Source organism: Mesoplodon densirostris, chromosome 1 (genome assembly GCF_025265405.1).
Source record: "Mesoplodon densirostris isolate mMesDen1 chromosome 1, mMesDen1 primary haplotype, whole genome shotgun sequence".
NCBI classification, from domain to species: domain Eukaryota; kingdom Metazoa; phylum Chordata; class Mammalia; order Artiodactyla; family Ziphiidae; genus Mesoplodon; species Mesoplodon densirostris.
In genome coordinates this window covers 4,411,484-4,433,592 of record NC_082661.1, presented here as the reverse complement: position 1 = coordinate 4,433,592, position 22,109 = coordinate 4,411,484, and positions in this window count along the sequence as shown.

The following is a 22,109-nucleotide window of genomic DNA, read 5'->3' as shown; positions in this document are numbered from 1 at the left end:
CCTTGTTACTTTTCCTACATCTGTTTATGTCAAACTCCTGAGAATGACAAGTGCAAGAAAACTCAAAAATCTCCTTGATCACCTATGTCCTAAACTGAAATTCCCTCTGTGGTTATTATGCTGTTGAAAGAATAGATCTGTAGAGAAGGAGAAGGAGCGATTTTCAGATTGCCTTCTGTGAGCTATAAGACTCTGTGAAGGGCTTGAGATGGCCAGTATTGGGGTGGTGGTGGGGAGGAAGTTTGCACACAACCTGGGGGCCCCACCTGCATGCACCTCAGTCACGGCCACTCCACCATCCATGTTATGTGTAAGAATACCAATATTTTATTTGGAGAAAATGGGTGGGGGTGATAGCTAAAGGTACAGGGTTTCTTTTTGAAGTGATGAAAATGTTCCAGAATGGATTGTGCTAGTGATTGCACATATTTGTGACTATACTAAAAACCACTGAATTTTACACTTTAAGTGGGTGAATTATGTGGTATGTGAACTGTATGTCAATGAAGTTGTTTTAAAAAAAGAATTGAACTATTAAGTTAGAAAACCCACTTGCTTAGAACCATCTGTTCATTTCAAAGCCTGAACAAAATGAAACATAAAATTCCAGTGTTTTCTCAAAGTGTGGCGTTTCCACCCTCCCCCCAATTAACCATGACTCCTGGCCTTCCTCCCGTTGAATCTGAACCTACTCTGCCACTTGCTTTTGACCAGGAGGATGCTGTGGAGGAGATGTTGCATGACCTCCAAACTGAAGCCTTCCAGCTTCCATCTGGGCTTCTTGGATGCTCTTAGGACATGCACCTCTGGGAACCCAGCCATTATGTTATGAAGTTCAAGCTACATGGACAGGCCATGTGTGTGCTCTGTTCAACAGCCCCAGGTGAGCTGCTGGCCTGTGGCCAGCATTTACTGCCACCAGATAAGTGCACCGTTCTGTGGCTTGTGTTTTCACTTTCTTGATAGTGTCTTTTGGAGAAACAATGTTTTTAATATTTGATAAAATTCAATATATCTATTTTTTTCTTTTGTTACTCATGCTTTGACTGTCATATCTAAGAGACCATTGCATATCCAAGGTCATGCAGATTTACAGCTATGCTTTTCTCTAAGGGTTTTATAGTTTTAGCTCTTACATCTAGGTCTTGTGTCCATTTTGAATTAAATTTTGTATATAGTATGAAGTTGATTCCAACTTGATTTTTTGCCTGATATCTAGTTGTCCCAGCACATTTGCCAAAAAGACTATTCTTTTCCCATTGAACTGTCTCAGCACCCTTGTCAAAAATCAATTAACCATAAATGTATGGGTTTTCTTATGGATCCTCAATTCATGGTCTATCGTTATGCCAGTACCATACTGTTTTGTAGTAAGTTTTGAAATCAGGAAATGTGAGTCTTCCAACTTTTGTTCTTCTGTTTCAAGATACTTTGGCTAATCTGGGTCCTATATAAATTTGAGGATCAGATGATCAATTTCTGCAAAAAATCCCAGCTAGAATTTTGATAGGTATTGCGTTGAATCTGTACATCAGTTTGGGGAGTATTGCCATCTTAACAATAGTGTCTCAATCCATGAACATGGGATGTCTTTCATTTATTTATAGCTTATTTAATTTCTTTCAATGATGTTTTATGGCTTCAGTGTACAAGTCTAGCACTACTTTCGTTAAATTTATTCCTAAGTAGTTTATTCTTTTGTACTTTTAAAGTTCTTTTTTGATACTATTGTAAATAAAATTGTTTTCTTAATTTGATTTCTGACTTCTTCATTTCATTTTTGACTTCTTCATTGCTAGTGCATAGAAATATAACTGACTTGAATATTGTTGCTATATTCTGGCTGAATTTGCTTATTAGATCTAATAGGCTTTTTAAAAAATTCCTGAGGATTTTCTGTATATAAGATCATATATCTGGGACTTCCGGGTAAGATGGCGGAAGAGTAAGACGCGGAGATCACCTTCCTCCCCACGGATACACCAGAAATACAGCTACACGTGGAACAACTCCTACAGAACACCTACTGAACGCTGGCAGAAGACCCCAGACCTCCCAAAAGGCAAGAAACTCCCCACATACCTGGGTAGGGCAAAGCAGAGAGATTCCCGCACAGAGGAGCGGTGCCGAGCAGCACTCACCAGCCCGAGAGGCTTGTCTGATCCCCCGCCAGGGCGGGCGGCACTGGAGCTGAGGCTCGGGCTTCGGTCAGAGCGCAGGGAGAGGACTGGGACTGGCGGCGAGAACTCAGCCTGAAGGGGGCTAATGTGCCACAGCTAGCCGGGAGGGAGTCCGGGAAAACTCTGGAGCTGCCGAAGAGGCAGGAGACTTTTTCTTCCCTCTTGGTTTCCTGGTGCGCGAGGAGAGGGGATTAAGAGCGCCGCGTAAAGGAGCTCCAGAGACGGGCGCGAGTCGCGGCTGAAAGCGCGGAGCCCAGAGACGGGCGTGGGACGCTGGGGCTGCTGCTGCCGCCGCCAAGAAGCCTGTGTGCGAGCGCAGGTCACTGTCCACACCGCCCTTCCGGGAGCCTGTGCAGCCCGCCACTGCCGGGGTCCCGGGATCCAGGGGTGGCTTCCCTGGGAGAACGCACGGCGCGCCTCGGGCTGGTGCAACGTCACGCCGACCTCTGCCGCTGCAGGCTCGCCCCGCACTCCGTGCCCCTCCCTCCCGCCCGGCCTGAGTGAGCCAGAGTCCCCGAAGAGGCTGCTCCTTTAACCCTGTCCTGTCTGAGCGAAGAACAGACGCCCTCCGGCGACCTACACGCAGAGGCGGGGCCAAATCCAAAGCTGAGACCCAGGAGCTGTGAGAACAAAGAAGAGAAAGGGAAACCTCTCCCAGCAGCCTCAGAAGCAGCGGATTAAAGCTCCACAATCAACTTGATGTACCCTGCATCTGTGGAATACATGAATAGACAACACATCATCCCAAATTGAGGAGCCAGGAGTCAGTGCTGTGCCTCTGAGGTGGGAGAGCGAACTTCAGGACACTGGTCCACAAGAGACCTCCCAGCTCCACATAATATCAAACGGCGAAAATCTTCCAGAGATCTCCATCTCAACACCAGCACCCAGCTTCACTCAACGACCAGCAAGCTACAGTGCTGGACACCCTATGCCAAACAACTAGCAAGACAGGAACACAACACCACCCATTAGCAGAGAGGCTGCCTCAAATCATAAAAAGTCCGCAAACACCCCAAAACACACCACCAGACGTGGAGCTGCCCACCAGAAAGACAAGATCCAGCCTCATCCACCAGAACACAGGCAGTAGTCCCCTCCACCAAGAAGCCTACACAACCCACTAAACCAACCTTAGCCACTGGGGACAGACACCAAAAACAACGGGAACTACGAACCTGCAGCCTGCAAAGAGGAGACCCCAAACACAGTAACATAAGCAAAATGAGAAGACAGAGAAACACACAGCAGGAGAAGGAGCAAGATAAAAACCCACCAGACCTAACAAATGAAGAGGTAATTGGCAGTCTACCTGAAAAAGAATTCAGAATAATGATGGTAAAGATGATCCAAAATCTTGGAAATAGAATAGACAAAATGCAAGAAACAGTTAACAAGGACCTAGAAGAACTAAAGACGAATCAAGCATCGATTAAAAACACAATAAATGAAATAAAAAATACTCTAGATGGGATCAATAGCAGAATAACTGAGGCAGAAGAACGGATAAGTGAGGTGGAAGATAAAATAGTGGAAATAACTGCTGCACAGCAAAATAAAGAAAAAAGAATGAAAAGAACAGAGGACAGTCTCAGAGACCTCTGGGACAACATTAAATGCACCAACATTTGAATTATAGGGGTTCCAGAAGAAGAAGAGAAAAAGAAAGGGACTGAGAAAATATTTGAAGAGATTATAGTTGAAAACTTCCCTAATATGGGAAAGGAAATAGTTAATCAAGTCCAGGAGGCACAGAGAGTCCCATACAGAATAAATCCAAGGAGAAATACGCCAAGACACATATTAATCAAACTGTCAAAAATTAAACACAAAGAAATCATATTAAAAGCAGCAAGGCAAAAACAACAAATAACACACAAGGGAATCCCCATCAGGATAACAGCTGATCTCTCAGCAGAAACTCTACAAGCCAGAAGGGAGTGGCAGGACATACTTAAAGTGATGAAGGAGAAAAACCTGCAACCAAGATTACTCTACCCAGCAAAGATCTCATTCAGATTTGATGGAGAAATTAAAACGTTTACAGACAAGCAAAAGCTGAGAGAGTTCAGCACCACCAAACCAGCTTTACAACAAATGCTAAAGGAACTTCTCTAGGCAAGAAACACAACAGAAGGAAAATAACTACAATAACGAACCCAAAACAATTAAGAAAATGGGAATAGGAACATACATATCAATAATTACCTTAAATGTAAATGGACTAAATGCTCCCACCAAAAGACACAGACTGGCTGAATGGATACAAAAACAAGACCCATATATATGCTGTCTACAAGAGACCCACTTCAGACCTAGAGACACATACAGACTGAAAGTAAGGGGATGGAAAAAGATATTCCATGCAAATGGAAACCAAAAGAAAGCTGGAGTAGCAATTCTCATATCAGACAAAATAGACTTTAAAATAAAGACTACTAGAAGAGACAAAGAAGGACACTACATAATGATCAAGGGATCAATCCAAGAAGAAGATATAACAATTGTAAATATTTATGCACCAAACATAGGAGCACCTCAATACATAAGGGAAATATTAACAGCCATAAAAGGAGAAATCGACAGTAACACAATCATAGTAGGGGACTTTAACACCCCACTTTCACCAATGGACAGGTCATCCAAAATGAAAATAAATAAGGAAACACAAGCTTTAAATGATACATTAAACAAGATGGACTTAATTGATATTTATAGGACATTCCATCCAAAAACAACAGAATACACATTTTTCTCAAGTGCTCATGGAACATTCTCCAGGATAGATCATATCTTGGGTCACAAATCAAGCCTTGGTAAATTTAAGAAAATTGAAATCGTATCAAGTATCTTTTCCGACCACAATGCTATGAGACTAGATATCAATTACAGGAAAAGAGCTGTAAAAAATACAAACACATGGAGGCTAAACAATACACTACTTAATAACGAAGTGATCACTGAAGAAATCAAAGAGGAAATTAAAAAATACCTAGAAACAAATGACAATGGAGACACGACGACCCAAAACCTATGGGATGCAGCAAAAGCAGTTCTAAGAGGGAAGTTTATGGCAATACAATCCCACCTTAAGAAACAGGAAATATCTCGAATAAACAACCTAACCTTGCACCTAAAGCAATTAGAGAAAGAAGAACAAAAACATCCCAAAGTTAGCAGAAAGAAAGAAATCATAAAAATCAGATCAGAAATAAATGAAAAAGAAATGAAGGAAACGATAGCAAAGATCAATAAAACTAAAAGCTGGTTCTTTGAGAAGATAAACAAAATTGATAAACCATTAGCCAGACTCATCAAGAAAAAAAGGGAGAAGACTCAAATCAATAGAATTAGAAATGAAAAAGGAGAAGTAACAACTGACACTGCAGAAATACAAAAGATCATGAGAGATTACTATAAGCAACTCTATGCCAATAAAATGGACAACCTGGAAGAAATGGACAAATTCTTAGAAATGCACAACCTGCCAAGACTGAATCAGGAAGAAATAGAACATATGAACAGACCAATCACAAGCACTGAAATTGAAACTGTGATAAAAAATCTTCCAACAAACAAAAGCCCAGGACCAGATGGCTTCACAGGCGAATTCTATCAAGCATTTAGAGAAGAGCTAACACCTATCCTTCTGAAACTCTTCCAAAATATAGCAGAGGGAGGAACACTCCCAAACTCATTCTACGAGGCCACCATCACCTTGATACCAAAACCAGACAAGGATGTCACAAAGAAAGAAAACTACAGGCCAATATCACTGATGAACATAGATGCAAAGATCCTCAACAAAATACTAGCAAACAGAATCCAACAGCACATTAAAAGGATCCTACACCATGATCAAGTGGGGTTTATTCCAGGAATGCAAGGATTCTTCAATATATGCAAATCAATCAATGTGATACACCATATTAACAAATTGAAGGAGAAAAACCATATGATCATCTCAATAGATGCAGAGAAAGCTTTCGACAAAATTCAACACCCATTTATGATAAAAACCCTGCAGAAAGTAGGCATAGAGGGAACTTTCCTCAACATAATAAAGGCCATATATGACAAGCCCACAGCCAGCATCGTCCTCAATGGTGAAAAACTGAAACCATTCCCACTAAGATCAGGAACAAGACAAGGTTGCCCACTCTCACCACTCTTATTCAACCTAGTTTTGGAAGTTTTAGCCACAGCAATCAGAGAAGAAAAGGAAATAAAAGGAATCCAAATGGGAAAAGAAGAAGTAAAGCTGTCACTGTTTGCAGATGACATGATACTATACATAGAGAATCCTAAAGATGCTACCAGAAAACTACTAGAGCTAATCAATGAATTTGGTAAAGTAGCAGGATACAAAATTAATGCACAGAAATCTCTGGCATTCCTATATACTAATGATGAAAAATCTGAAAGTGAAATCAAGGAAACACTCCCATTTACCATTGCAACAAAAAGAATAAAATATCTAGGAATAAACCTACCTAAGGAGACAAAAGACCTGTATGCAGAAAATTATAAGACACTGATGAAAGAAATTAAAGATGATACAAATAGATGGAGAGATGTACCATGTTCTTGGATTGGAAGAATCAACATTGTGAAAATGACTCTACTACCCAAAGCAATCTACAGATTCAATGCAATCCCTATCAAACTACCAATGGCATTTTTCACAGAACTAGAACAAAAAATTTCACAATTTGTATGGAAACACAAAAGACCCCGAATAGCCAAAGCAATCTTGAGAACGAAAAACGGAGCTGGAGGAATCAGGCTCCCTGAATTCAGACTATACTACAAAGCTACAGTAATCAAGACAGTATGGTACTGGCACAAAAACAGAAAGATAGATCAATGGAACAGGATAGAAAGCCCAGAGATAAACCCACGGACATATGGTCACCTTATCTTTGATAAAGGAGGCAGGAATGTACAGTGGAGAAAGGACAGTCTCTTCAATAAGTGGTGCTGGGAAAACTGGACAGGGACATGTAAAAGTATGAGATTAGATCACTCCCTAACACCATACACAAAAATTAGCTCAAAATGGATTAAAGACCTAAATGTAAGGCCAGACACTATCAAACTCCTAGAGGAAAACATAGGCAGAACACTCTATGACATAAATCACAGCAAGATCCTTTTTGACCCACCTCCTAGAGAAATGGAAATAAAGACAAAAATAAACACATGGGACCTAATGAAACTTCAAAGCTTTTGCACAGCAAAGGAAACCATAAACAAGACGAAAAGACAACCCTCAGAATGGGAGAAAATATTTGCAAATGAAGCAACTGACAAAGGATTAATCTCCAAAATTTATAAGCAGCTCATGCAGCTCAATAGCAAAAAAACAAACAACCCAATCCAAAAATAGGCAGAAGACCTAAATAGACATTTCTCCACAGAAGACATACAGACAGCCAACAAACACATGAAAGGATGCTCAACATCTTTACTCATTAGAGAAATGAAAATCAAAACTACAATGAGATATCATCTCACACCAGTCAGAATGGCCATCATCAAAAAATCTAGAAACAATAAATGCTGGAGAGGGTGTGGAAAAAAGGGAACACTCTTGCACTGCTGGTGGGAATGTGAATTGGTACAGCCACTATGGAGAACGGTATGGAGGTTCCTTAAAAAACTACAAATAGAACTACCATATGACCCAGCAATCCCACTACTGGGCATATACCCTGAGAAAACCATAATTCAAAAAGAGACATGTACCAAAATGTTCATAGCAGCCCTATTTACAATAGCCCGGAGATGGAAACAACCTAAGTGTCCATCATCGGATGAATGGATAAAGAAGATGTGGCACATATATACAATGGAATATTACTCAGCCATAAAAAGAAATGAAATTGAGCTATTTGTAATGAGGTGGATGGACCTAGAGTCTGTCATACAGAGTGAAGTAAGTCAGAAAGAGAAAGACAAATACTGTATGCTGACACATATATATGGAATTTAAGAAAAAAAATGTCATCAAGAACATAGGGGTAAGACAGGAATAAAGACACAGACCTACTAGAGCATGGACTTGAGGATATGGGAAGGGGGAAGGGTAAGCTGTGACAAAGTGAAAGAGCGGCATGGACATATATACACTACCAAACGTAAGGTAGATAGCTAGTGGGAAGCAGCCGCATAGCACAGGGAGATCAGCTCGGTGCTTTGTGACCGCCTGGAGGGGTGGGATAGGGAGGGTGGGAGGGAGACGCAAAAGGGAGGGGATATGGGAACATATGTATATGTATAACTGATTAAATTTGTAAAATAAAAAAAAAAAAAAAACAGCAGGTGAAAAAATATAGGAAGAACAATGAGGTTGTTGGATGGAAGATTCAAGATTTTGTAAGACTCAAAAAAACTCAATCATCTGGGTCATTGATTCAAAGATAACAACAATGGGGTTTTTAGGAAGGATAAATGTTGAGTTGATAACTTAAAAACAAAAGTAAATAAAATTTTCCACACCAAAAAAAAAAAAAAAAAAAAAGATCATATATCTGCAAATACAGTCTTACTTTTCTATCTATTTTCTTCTTTAAAATTTATTGAGACTTTCTTATGGTCTTTTCTTTCTTTTTTCTTTTTCTTTGAATTTGTCTATTGTTTTTCTACTCTCTATTTTGTTTATTTCTACTCTAATGTTTATTATTTTACTCCTTATGTTTGCTCTGGGTTTAATTTGCTCTTCTTTTTCTAGTTTCTTAGGTTGGAAAGTTAGGATATTGATTTGAGAGCTTTCTTCTTTTTGAATATTGGTATTCATAGCTATAAATTTCCCTTCAAGCAATGCTTTAGCTGTACCTCAAAAGTTTTAGTATGTTGCATTTTTATTTTTATTACTTCAAAATATTTTTAAATCTCTCTAGTCATTTCTTCTTTGATGCATTAGTCATTTAGGAATGTATTATTTAATTTCTCTATATTTGTGAAATTCCCAAATTCTCTTCTGTTATCATTAATTTCATTCCATTATATAATTTTAATAATTTAAAATTTATTGAGACTTTCTATATGGTCTAACATATAGTCTGTCCTGAAGAGTGTTATATGTGAACTCAAGAAGAATATGTATTCTGCTGTTGTGTGGCATGTTCTGTAGATGTCTCTTAGGCTTACTTGTTTTACACTGTTCAAGTTTTTTATTTACTTCTGTGTTTGTTTTCTGTCTAGTTGCCTTATTCATTATTGAAAGTGGTATACCGAAGACTCCAACTTTATTGTTGATTTGTCTATTTCTTTCTTCGATTCTGTCACTTTTTGCTTCACATGCTTTTGGTCTCTGTTTAGGTGCATACGTTTATCATTATATATTCTTGATATATTGACACTTTAATCATTATAAAATATTATTCTTTGTTTCTAGTAATGTTTTCTTTTGTCTTAAAGTCTATTTGTATGGTATTAGTACAGACACTTCAACTCTTTTTTTTTTTTTTTTTTTTGCAGTATGCGGACCTCTCACTGTTGTGGCCTCTCCTGTTGTGGAGCACAGGCTCCAGACGCACAGGCTCAGCGGCCATGGCTCATGGGCCTAGCCGCTCCATGGCATTTGGGATCTTCCTGGACCGGGGCACGAACCCGTGTCCCCTGCATCGGCAGGCAGACTCTCAACCACTACGCCACCAGGGAAGCCCACTTCAACTCTCTTTTGTTTACTATTTTTGTGGTACATGGTTTTCATCCTTTATTTTCAGCTTATTTGTGTCTTTGAATCTAAAGTATGTCTCTTGTGGATAGCACATAGTTTGATCATTTTTTAATCCTTTCTGCCAATATCTGCCTTTTAATTGGAGCTTTTAATCCATTTACATGTAATACAACTACTGATAAAGTATGATTTATGTCTGCCATTTTGGTATTTGTTTCCTATATGTTTTATGGTTTTATTGTTCCTCTATTCCTCCATTATTGCTTTCTTCTGTATTAAATAGATATTTTCTAGTGCACCATTTAAATTCCTTTATTGTTTATTTTACCATATTTTCTGAGTTATTTTCTTAATGGTTGTCCTAGGGGTTAAAGCTAACATTTTAATTTACAACAGCTAACTTCATATTAATACCAAATAATTTCAACATTATACATCTGAAAGAGTAGAAAATATTTGTAGAAAGACACTTTTGTGAGAATGTTTACCAAAAGCTTATACTTGCAAACTATGGAGTTTTCATGTAGAATTATTTTATTTGCACTTAAACATATGTTTTAAAAGAGGATAGTTTGGTTATATGTCTCCATGTGTTAAATTATTTGGGGAATTATTTGCTCATGCATTAATTCAGTTAACATTCATTGAGATTCTAATATGTTCCAGGTATTCTTGATTCTGACTTGAAAAACGGAATTGGATTGATTAAACTGAAATAAAGTTGGGATTAGATGACTTCTTCCCAAATGACTTGAAAGAAAAGAAGATGATGATTTGACAGAAACTTCTAAAAATATCTGTGTTAGTGTTGACTAAACTCATGTACTCTCTGTTTCTTCCTACAACTAGAAAACTATATCATAACAAGATGGGTATCCTAAGTTAATTATTAAAAATAAAATTGGATAGGAGTCCTTTTCCTGTGCCTTGAAACAATGGGCCAGTTTAACAAAGCAAATACGGCTTTAATTTACACCACCTGTATGTAAATAAAATTTGCATATATAAATGCTCTTTGAAATACAGAAGGAACCACAGGTGTCATATCCTCTTATCCCTTATTTGGGGTGAGAGGCAGTAAGCATGCAGACTCAAGTCAGATGCTCTGCCTACCTACCAGATGCAAGACTTTGAGTAGGCTATTTATCATGTTGCCTCAGTAGCTTGTCAATTTCTACAAAGAAACCGGCTGGCTTTCTTTCAATAGGGATTAACTTGAACTTCTAGATCAACCTGGGAAATATTGCCATTATGACAATATTAAGTTTTCTGATTTATGAACAAGGGATGTATTCCATTTATTTGGGATAGAGAAGAACTTCATCAACCTCATAAATGTCACCTACTATACACTCACAACTAACATCATTTTTTTTTTTTTTTTTTTTTTTTTACGGTATGTGGGCCTGTCACTGTTGTGGCCTCTCCCGCTGCGGAGCACAGGCTCCGGATGCACAGGCCCAGCGGCCATGGCTCACAGGCCCAGCTGCTCCGCAGCATGTGGGATCTTCCCAGACCGGGGCACGAACCCATTTCCCCTGCACCGGCAGGCGGACTCTCAACCACTGCGCCACCAGGGACACCCTAACATCATTTTTAAAGGTGAAAGTCTGAATGCTTTCCCCTTTAAGATCAGAAATAAGGCAAGAATGTCCACTCTTGCCACTCCTATTTAATATTGTACTAGAGGTTCTGGCCATGGCAATTAGGCAAGAAAAAGAAATAAAAGGCCTCCAGATTGGAAAAGAGTAAGTAAAACTATCTCTACTCACTGGTGATGTGATCTTGCATATACAGTCCTAAGGAATCCACTAAAAAAACTATTAGAACTAATAAATTCAGCAAGGTTTTAGGATAAAAGATTTATATATAAAAATCAATTGTATTTCTATACACTTACAATGAACAATCCAAAAATGAAATTAAGAAAACAATTCCATTTACAACAGCATCAGAAATAATTTGGAATAAATTTAACTGTAGAAGTGCAAACCTTATATTCTGAAAACTATAAAACTATTGAAAGAAAAGTTTTAATTTTGATGAAGTCCAATTAATCATATTTTGCTTATTATTCAGGATTTTTTCTATTTATTAAATATTTGCCTACCCCAAAGTCACAAAGACTCTCTCCTATTTTGTTAAAGCTATTGCTTTTTAAAAGTATTTATTTATTATTTTATTTATTTATTTTTTTGGCTGCATTGGGTCTTCATTGCTGCACATGGGCTTTCTCTAGTTGTGGCAAGCAGGGGCTTCTCTTCGTTGCGGTGTACTGGCTTCTCATTGTGGTGGCTAATCTTGTTGCAGAGCACGGGCTCTAGGGTGCACAGGCTTCAGTAGTGGTGACACGTGGGCTCAGTAGTTGTGGTGCATGGGCTTAGTTGCTCTGCAGCATGTGGGATCTCCCCAGACCAGGGCTCAAACCCATGTCCCCTGCATTGGCAGGGGGATTCTTAACCACTGCACCACCAGGGAAGTCCCTCTCCTATTTTTTAATAGAAATTTTATAGTTTTAGTTTTGCGTATAGGTCTGTAACCAATTTTGAGTTAATTTTTCTATACAATGTAATGTAAGGATGGAGGTTCATTTCTCTCATGTGGATATCCATTAAATTGCCTTGATGACCTTTGTCAAATATTCATGGATCAAGTATGTTTAGGACAATTTCTAAACTCTGTAATCTTTTTGACTGATCTATGTCTATTCCTACACCAATACCACACTGTCTTGTTTACTGTTGCTGGGTATTAAGTCTTGAAATCAGCAGTGTGAGTTTTTTTACATTTGATTCTTTTCTAATTTGTTTTGGCTATTCTCAGCTCTTTACATTTCCATTTAGCTTTGAGAATCTGTTTGTTAATTTCTGCAAACTATTCTACTAAGATTTTGATTGGATTTGTGTTATGTCTATAGATCAATTTGGAGAGAATTAGCCTATTCATTTGTTTTGATATTAGGATAATGCTGACCTCATTACAATTGCTACTGCTTTTCTATTTTCAGAAGAGTATGTATGGAACTGGTATTATTCCTTGCTTAAATATCTGATAGAATTCACCAGTGAAGAGATTTAGGTCTGTAATTTTCTTCATCAAAAGGTTTTTTACTAAAAATCTATCTATTCTTTCTTGAGTGAACATTGGAAGTTTGTGTCTTTCAAGGAATTTATCCATTTCATCTTAAGTTGACAAATTTATTGATGTAAAGTTTTATATTATTCTTTTAACATCTTTATAGTATGTAATGATGTAACATCTCATTCCTATTTCTTCTGTCTGTCTCTTTTTTCTGATCAATCTGGCTAAAGATTAATCAATTTTATTGATCTTCTCAAAGGATCTACTTTTGGTTTTATGAATTTTCCCCCTTTTCCCATCTCAATGATTTCTGTCCTGATCTTTATTATTTCTTTTCTTCTGATTATTTTGGTTTAAATTTGTTCTCTTTTTTCTATTTTCTTAAGGTGGAAGTTGAGGTCATTAAGTTAGACATTTCTTCATTCCTAATATAGGCACTTAATGCTATAAATTGCTCCCTAAGTACTGCTTTAGTAGCATCCCACAAAGTTTAATATGTTAGCTCTTTATTTTTACTCAATTCAAAGGAATTTTTAACTTCCATTTTGATTTGTTGTTTTATATGTGGAGCATTTACAGGTGTGTTATTTAGTTTCCAAATAGTTTGTGGTTTTACAGATTTATTTCTGTTATTGATTTCTAATTTAATTCTATTGTGCTCTAAGAAAATCCTGTGGTTATGACTTTAATACTTTTAAGTTTATTGAGTCTTGTTTGGTGTCACAGTTTATGGACTATCATGTTAAGTGTTCCTGTCCACTAGAACAAATGTGTAAACAGCTGTTCCTTGGTGAAGTGTTTTATACATGTCAATTAGCTCAAGTAGGTTGATTTGGTGGCTCAAATCTTCTAGACCTCTACTAATCTTCTGTTTGTTCTATCAGTTATTTAGAGAGGGATATGGAAATCCCTCACTGTTACTTGGATTTTGTTTATTTCTCCTTGAATTTGTCAATGTTTCCTTTATGCATTTTGAAGCTCTGTTATTAGGTGCATAAATATTTAGGGTTCTTATTTCCTCCTGATGAACTGGCTCTTTATCCTTTATGATCATCTTTATCAATGGTTGCTTTTTCTGAAGTCCACTTGGTCTGATTTTCATATGGATATTCCCGCTTTCATTATATTAGTGTTTACCATAGTATCTGTTTTTCCATCCTTTTACTTTTAACAAATTTGTGTCATATTTAACTTGGGTTTTTTGAAGACAGAATATGGTTAAGCCTTTTTTTAAAAAAAATTATCTTACACCTCTGTCTTTTAATGGGGTTTTTAGAAGATTTATATTTAATGTTTTTACTATATGATTCGGTTTAAATAGATCATCTTGCCTTTTGTTTCTTTTTTGTCCTGTCTGTTCTCTTTTCCCTTTTTCTTTTGGGTTTATTAAATCTCTCTGTCTCTCCCTCTCTCTCAGCATATATATATGTTGATGTATTAGTTATAATTCTTTGCTTTGTTATTTTACTAGTTGCTTTAGTGTACATATTTAATTTACCTCGATTTACCTTCAAATGATACATCACTTCACATATAGTACAAAAACCTTACAACAGTAGCCTCACATTTCTCCTTTCTTATCCTTTGTGCCACTGTCACACAATTTAGTTTCACATGTGTTATAAACTCCACAATACATTGTCATTATTTTTGTTGATGCAGTCAATTATCTTTTAAATAACTTTATATAATGAGAAGAAATCTTGTGCATTTACCTATGCAGTTACTATTTCTGATGTTGTTGATTACTTTCTGAAGATTATTTCCATCCAGCATCATTTTCCTCCTGCCTGAAAGACTTTGTATAACATTTTAGTCAGGTCTATTTTCTGAAAAAAAGTCTTATTTTCACCTTCATTAAAAAATATTTTTTATAGTGTGGAATTTTAGGTTGACTTTTTTTTTTAGAAGTGCTTTAAAGTAGTTGCTCCACTGTATTCTCACTTGCATTGTTTCCAATGAGATCTCCATTGTCATCATTATATTTGATTATCTGCCTCTATTGTGCTTTTGAAAAATCTATTCTCTTTAGAAATTTTTTTTGACCAGTTTGATTATAGTGTGCCTCAGTGTAGTTTTCCTCACATTTCTTGTGCTTGGAGTTCATTGAGCTACTTGGGTCTATAGGTTTATAGTTTTCATCAAATTTGAATATTTTTTTCAAATATTTTTCTGTGTAACCTCTTCTCGCCTTTCCTTTGGAGACTCCAATTATACATGTTATACCACCTGAAGTTGTTTCAGAGCTCACTGAGGTTCCATTTATTTTTAACATTCTTCCCTTTCCGTCCCCACTCTGTATTTAATTTTGGATAATTTCTATTGCTATGTCAGGTTCACTAATGTTTTCTTCTGCGTTGTTTAATCTGCCATTAATCCCATCCAGTTCATCTCATGCATTGTAATTTGCATCTTGATTTGAGTATTTTGAAAAATCTTTTATGTCTCAACTTTTTGAACATATGGAATACAGTTACAATATGTTTTTAATAACTTAGTCTGCTAATTCTAACATCTGTGTCAGTTTTGGGTCAGTATAGATTGATTTTCCTCCCCATGATGGCTTGTATTTTTCTGCTTCTTTGCATGTATGGTTATTTTTAAGTGTATGCCAGGCATTGTGCATTTTTACCTAGTTAGGGGCTGGATATTTTTGTACTTCTAAAAATATTATTGAGCTTTGTTCAAAGATGCAGGTAAGTTACTTGAAAACATTTTGATCCTTTCATGTCTTGCTATTAAACTTTTAAAAATAAACCAGAGCAGAATTTCGTGAAGATCTAATCGTTCCTTACCCCTGAGGCAAAACTTTCTGATGACTCTACTCAATGACTTGTGAATTATAAGGTTTTCTAGTCTGACTAAAGGGAGCAGGTATTACTCCTGGCCCTATATGATTGCAGGACATCTTTCCCTCTAATTCTTGTAGTGTTTTTTTCTTTCCTTCAGCCTCAAACAGCCTCCTCACATGCACACAATACTTAGGACTCTACTGGACTCTCTCTCTGCACAGTTTTCTCCTCTCTGACACCATGTGCTAAGAAGTTTACTGTCTTCGTGTCCCTGGACTCTAAGCTTCATCTTCTTAGTGCAGCAAACCTACCAGGCCTCCACCTGAGTTTCCCTTCCTGGAGATTGTCTCAAGATAAAGAGCTGCAGCAACTGCATGGTTCACATCATTTGTCTCCTATCCCTCATGGAACACTGTCCTCTATGGCCTGACATCTAGTCTTAAAAGCAACTTTTCATACATTTTGTTTGATTTTTTGTTGTTTCTGCATGAGGGCAAGTCAAGTCCTTGTTATTCCATCTTGGCTGGAAGTGGAAGTCATATCTTTAAAAAATTTTATGGATAACTTATTTTGGGGGAGAGTATTCAGGTATAATTTTATTTTTCATATTTTTCTAGAATCCAGCTAATTGATTAAACTGTTTTGTTCATCATAGTATATTTTTCTAATGGCTTTTAAAAAATTTTGTAAGGGATTTTCATCTACATAATGACTTTATTTCACCACCCCTTTCTGATAGATATACATTTAATTCTTCCCTTTTATTGCATTTGCATGGCCTGGACGTCCAGAGCAATGATAATTAATAAGGTTGATAATAAGCATTAGAACTTGGTTGCTAGTGTTAGTGAGAAGAACCCTAGCATTTCACAAATAAGTGTAATGTTTAATGGTGGTTTGAGGTTACCATTTTCTATCATATTAAGCAAAAATGCCTTTATAATGTGTGATGTTTTTATAAATCAGAATTTTTCATAGATAATATTTTAAGGTATATTGAACTGATTAGTTATGATGAACTCTATGAACTCTTCTCTCCCTTACTTTCTTGAACAAAACTGCCTAAATCATAATATTCTATTCCTTTAATCTATTAGTGAATTTTATTCCCTGGTGTTTTTTAAAACATTATTAGCATTTGTGGTTATAAGTATGCTACTGATTCATAATTCAAAAAAATTTTCTTTTTAATTTCTCTTTCTAATATCCTGAAAATAAGGTAGGAAAAATGTAAAATAAGTGGTTAATGTTTACTTCTCTTTGCTTTAGCATTAAATTCTTATATACCATATACTTGCTATTATATATCTTCTCAATCTAAATAATTTTGCTTCCTTTAAGTATGAAATGGGAAGTTATGATTTCTTTATGGTATGTTTATTATTTGAGGTTTCCTAAGTAGAAAAATGACAAATTCAAACAGCTTGTTGGCTATTTTAACTTTTTATGCAAAGTCAAGAAAAAAATTTAAGAATAGTCTCTTTGTTTTCTCTAGTAGGCCATTTCACTATCCTTTTTAGAAAAGTTAAAAAAAAAGTGCATTTGTTCATGTCAGTTCTCTGTGGACATCAAATTTACTGAAAATGCAGGGTAGAATTTACTTTAATTATCAGCTATTTTGAAAGCAAGTGGATAGTAACTGCTAACTGGCATGTTGGCGGGAACTCAGATGGTTGTTTCCATGTTGGTTATTTGACCTAATTAAGATGGCTGTGAGCAATGGAGATGGAAATTGCTCTTATTATATGTGGACTGAGCCCAGAGTGCTGATCAAGATTCCATTGACTCTTAGGGACCCTGCCACTAGCACATAAAGATATATGTGATGTCATAAAAATCATCCAGTGAGAGCAATGGAAGTCAATTCAACCCAATAAAATCTGGAGATTTTTCTTTTGTTTTTGTTATTTGCAAATATTATAGAAAAGCATGTTCCATATTCCTTCTATACTTCCTGAAGTATTTTTATTTGTGAGTTGTAACAAAAGTTGCTATGGATTAAGAAAATAATTCTTTCTTTTTTGCTAATTTTTCTTTTGAAATTTGGAGTTGTGGGTTTTGTAGATTTTGCTGTGCCATATTGTCTGTAGAATTTCCGTAACCTTAAAATGGAAGTTTTCTGAGAAACCCTGGAAGGGACGTTGAATGCCTCCCCTGCATTTAGACCTTAGGAAGGAAAGCATGAGGAAACTGGGAGATCACTTGGCCTACGTGGCCTTGTGACTCTCATAAAACAAAACAGACTCCCTTAAACAATAATGTATGCATACATACATTAATCTCACCTTCTACTTATAAGTTCCTAAATTCACTGTAGAAGGCAAAAGTTAAATTAAAAGGGAAAAGCACTCCCACGTGCAATTGGAACAGAATTGTTTGGCTGTTAACAGCTTCAACTGTTATTAGAAGAATTAATAACATGTCTCTAGTTCACATTTGCACACTGGTTTCCACTGGTTTCCACACAGAGATGTGAATAAAAGGTCAGCTGACCAAAGAGCTGTATGCAGCAAACACACCACCACTTCTGTACAGATGTCTTTGTGAGGGTGTGTGAGGCTGACCTCTTCAAGTTGTGAGTTGCATGTTCTGCGATTTATCTGCTTGTGGCCTGTTTGATCAGTAAATGTGATCTGACTGGGGTTCTGAATAGGAAGGGCAAGAGCATCATGAGCTTAGGAGGTGCTGTGATGTTGGGAAGGTACTGGTTTTCCTTTCTCCCAATACCAAGGGTAAAAGTCCTGGTGAATGTGTCCAGAACATTATAAAGAGGTGGGATATAGGTGTCAGCTTCAGGACAACTTTTAATATGGAGGAGTCTACTGGTTCTATCAGTTAATGAATACTACTTATAACACTACGCCGACCCAAGCAGAGATTTTTCTCCTGGGTCCCTACTCCAGTCCATGCACTAGGCTATGGGGATACCAAGATGGTGGGCCAGGGGGAGACAGACATGAAGACAAACCAGAACAGCAACTGTGATGGTGGTGCCATGGAGGGCCAGGGGAGGATGGGGAGGAATTACGCCTCCATGGCCCATTCAGCAATGAAGCTCTCTATGGAGACCCTGATTTGGTTCCATTTGGGAGGGTGATTTTTGAGATGTAGTCCCCTGGCTTCCAGTGAATTAGGTCTGACTTTTAACTCATTTCACCTAACTCACAGTGGTTTTATGGGAATTAATTAGGTAAAGGGCTCCTTAGGGGTACAGCCAATGCAAAAACTTGTTCTTTGCTTTCTCTTAAATAATTTGAAGAAGAACATATGACAGACTGGCTGGTTTATCTCTTCAAATTGTAAGGCCAAAGACTAGATAAAATAGTTTGCTTTGGGAAAAAATAAAAAAACACATTTCAGGATCATCCAGTTTTCCAGTGCTGTTTACTGTGGCAGTCCTTTATCACCTTCCCACTGGGATTGATGGGTTAATGATGAACAGGGTAGTTAAGCCCATTTCCCAAGCTACAAACTTCAGAAAACAGTTTACAAGGCAATTAACTCTGGAGCCACTGATTTCAGCCAGAAAGTCCATATTCCCTGAGAAGACTCATTGTTCTGGAAAGTCTGTTGAGTCTGAGACTTGACTGTGAATGAGGGGAGAGACGTTCTTTGTTTCCTTTTTTTTCGTTTTAAAAATTATTTTCTTTAAATTTATTAAATTTATTTATTTTTGGCTGCACTGGGTCTTCGTTGCTGCGCGTGGGCTTTCTCTAGTTATGGCGAGCAGGAGCTACTCTTCATTGTGGTGTGTGAGCTTCTCATTGCAGTGGCTTCTCTTGTTGTGGAGCACGGGCTCTAGGCATGTGAGCTTCAGTAGTTGTGGCTCATGGACTCTAGAGCACAGGCTCAGTAGTTGTGGCACACGGGCTTAGTTGTTCCTTGGCATGTGGGATCTTCCCAGACCAGGGCTTGAACCTGGGTCCCTTGCATTGGCAAGTGGATTCTTAACCACTGCACCACCACAGAAGCCCCTGTTTCCTTCTTTATGATTCAGTTTACAAACACCTCCTGAGCACCTCTCATGTCAGGCATTGTCCAGGCACAGCGTGTTCTGTGGTCAGTGAGCATCACTTCCCATGGTTATGTGGCTTTGCAAGATGATGAGTTACTCAGACAGTGAGCAGGCAATTCCAATATGGCAGGTTAGGTCTTGTGTTGGGAGTGAACACTTGACTCTTTGGAAGCAAAGATTCTCAGGCTACTCTGGAGTCTCAGAGAGTGATTCCCAGAGGAGGTGTTATTTAAGCTGAAACTTTGCAGCTAAGGCCCTGCCGCCCCTGAGAAGGTAGTGCCTGTCTGGGGAGCTGACACTGTATACAGCTGGGGAAGGAATAGAATATGAGGAGATGAAGTGGTGAGAGAGAAGTCTGGAGCAGATGGTGGCTGGGCAGGGCACCCTGGACTCTGACGACCCTACAGAGGAGTCTGATCTTCCGTCAGAATCACAGAAGACAGTTTTCAGGGAAGTGACCAGGTCAGATTTATGTTTAGCAAGAGAACCCTGTCTGCAATGGAGAGGAGGGAGTTGGCCTGGAGGTGAGGAGATCAGAGGGGAAGTTGACACAGTGGCTCAGGCCGGAGGTGACGGGGATCTAACCCAAGGTGGGGCAGAAAAATCAAGAGAGAGCAAGAGGCATAAAATTCCCTGGCAGCTGCTGTGCGGTGAGGGACATGAGGATTGGAAATGATGCCCAGGTCTTGGTGGATGGCGGGTCCTGTTGCTGGGATGGGAAGACAGAAACTGGAGCAGCTACCAGGGAGGGAGTGATGACTTCAGCTCTGGACGTGCTGAATTTAAGGGGTTCACAGGACCGCTCAACACAGGGAGGTGGATGGTGTTGTGTGTTGAATTGTTTCCCCCCAAATGATATGTTCAAATCCTAATCCCTGGTGCCTTTATGATCCTATTTGCAAATAGGGTCTTTGCAGATGCAAGCAAGTTTCATACTTAAAGGAAGCAAAATTATTTAGATTGAGAAGATATATAATAGAGAGGGGCACCTGGACACAGAGACCCAGAGACACGGGGGGACACGAGGTGATCCCAGAGGCAGAGATTGGAGAGATGTCAAGTGTTGTCAGCAGCAGCCAGAAGCTGCGAGAGAAGGAACCAAGCTTACCAACACCCTGATTTCTTACTTGAGGCCTTCAGGACCGTGAGACAATTCCATTGTTTTCAGCCATCCAGTTTGCGGTCCTTTGTTACAGCAGCTCCAGGACGGTAATACCGGTGGATACAAGGAATTTGGGAGAAAAATCTGAGGTGGAGATACAGGTCTGAGGATCATCAGCAGAGGTGCTGGTGAGACCTTGGGGGCTGTGTGGGGAGAACAGGGTAAGAAACCCTGATGGCACCTGGCAGAGGGACCACCACTTCCCTCTGCGGAGGGGGAACTTCTCGCAGGGCCAGGTGATTTCTGCAATTAACTAAGAATGGAGGTACTGCTCTAGGACAGCTCTTCATACAATCTAATGTGTGTGCAGGTCACCTGGGGATCCTACTGAAGCGCAGACACAAGCTTGGTGTGTCCCGGGCGGGGCCAGAGATTCTGCATTTCCTACAGCTCCCAGCTGGTACCTGGACAGGCTTGGAGAAGCGAGGCCTCAAAGGGCTGGTCCAGTTACGAGGAGACCAAGCTGGAGAAGCCAGAGAAGTCCCACCAGGACAGCCCTGTCTTGAAGCCAAAGGACAAGGCACAGCAAGAATGTGGAGGGGGCGGGAGAGCAAGGGCTCGGCAGTATCCCTGAGCATGGCAGGCAGGTTGTCGATGCTCAGGGGATGAGAGAAGGGCCAGACTGCACAGGTTGGCTGGGCTCTCTTGCTCTAAAAGAAGCTTGGCCGAGAAGGGCAGAAAGGCATGTTGTACAGCCTAGAAACAGCCAGAGAAGCCAGAGTGAAAGAGCCACGTGGCCACGGGTCCAGGACACCTTAGATGGAGGAACACAATTGGCACCGAGGCATTTGGTGAAGCTCAGGATGAAGAGCCAGGGAGGAGGCGAGAAGACTTCCCAAGACACTTGGAAGCACAGATCCGTAGACTGGGTGGCCGTACCTGCGTACGGTGGGGAGGAGGTACCTGGAGACTTGGGGACACACGTGGGGTGACCAACAAGGTGAAGTCTTAGGAGGACACAGAGGAAAATGATGGGCTCCCTCTGCTCCTGGAGAAGCAGATGGATACAGGGTCAAAGATTCAGGAGCAGAAAAAGATCCCAGGTGAGAGTTGGGGTGAGCCCCACTCTGGTCTTTTCCTCCTTTGCAACACTTTTGTGTCTAAAGTAGCAGATGGCTTGGGCTCAGCGGTCAGGCAACCTGGGGCCAGGCCTAATTCTGACCCTGGGGAAGCAATTCAGGGTAAGAGGATCTGG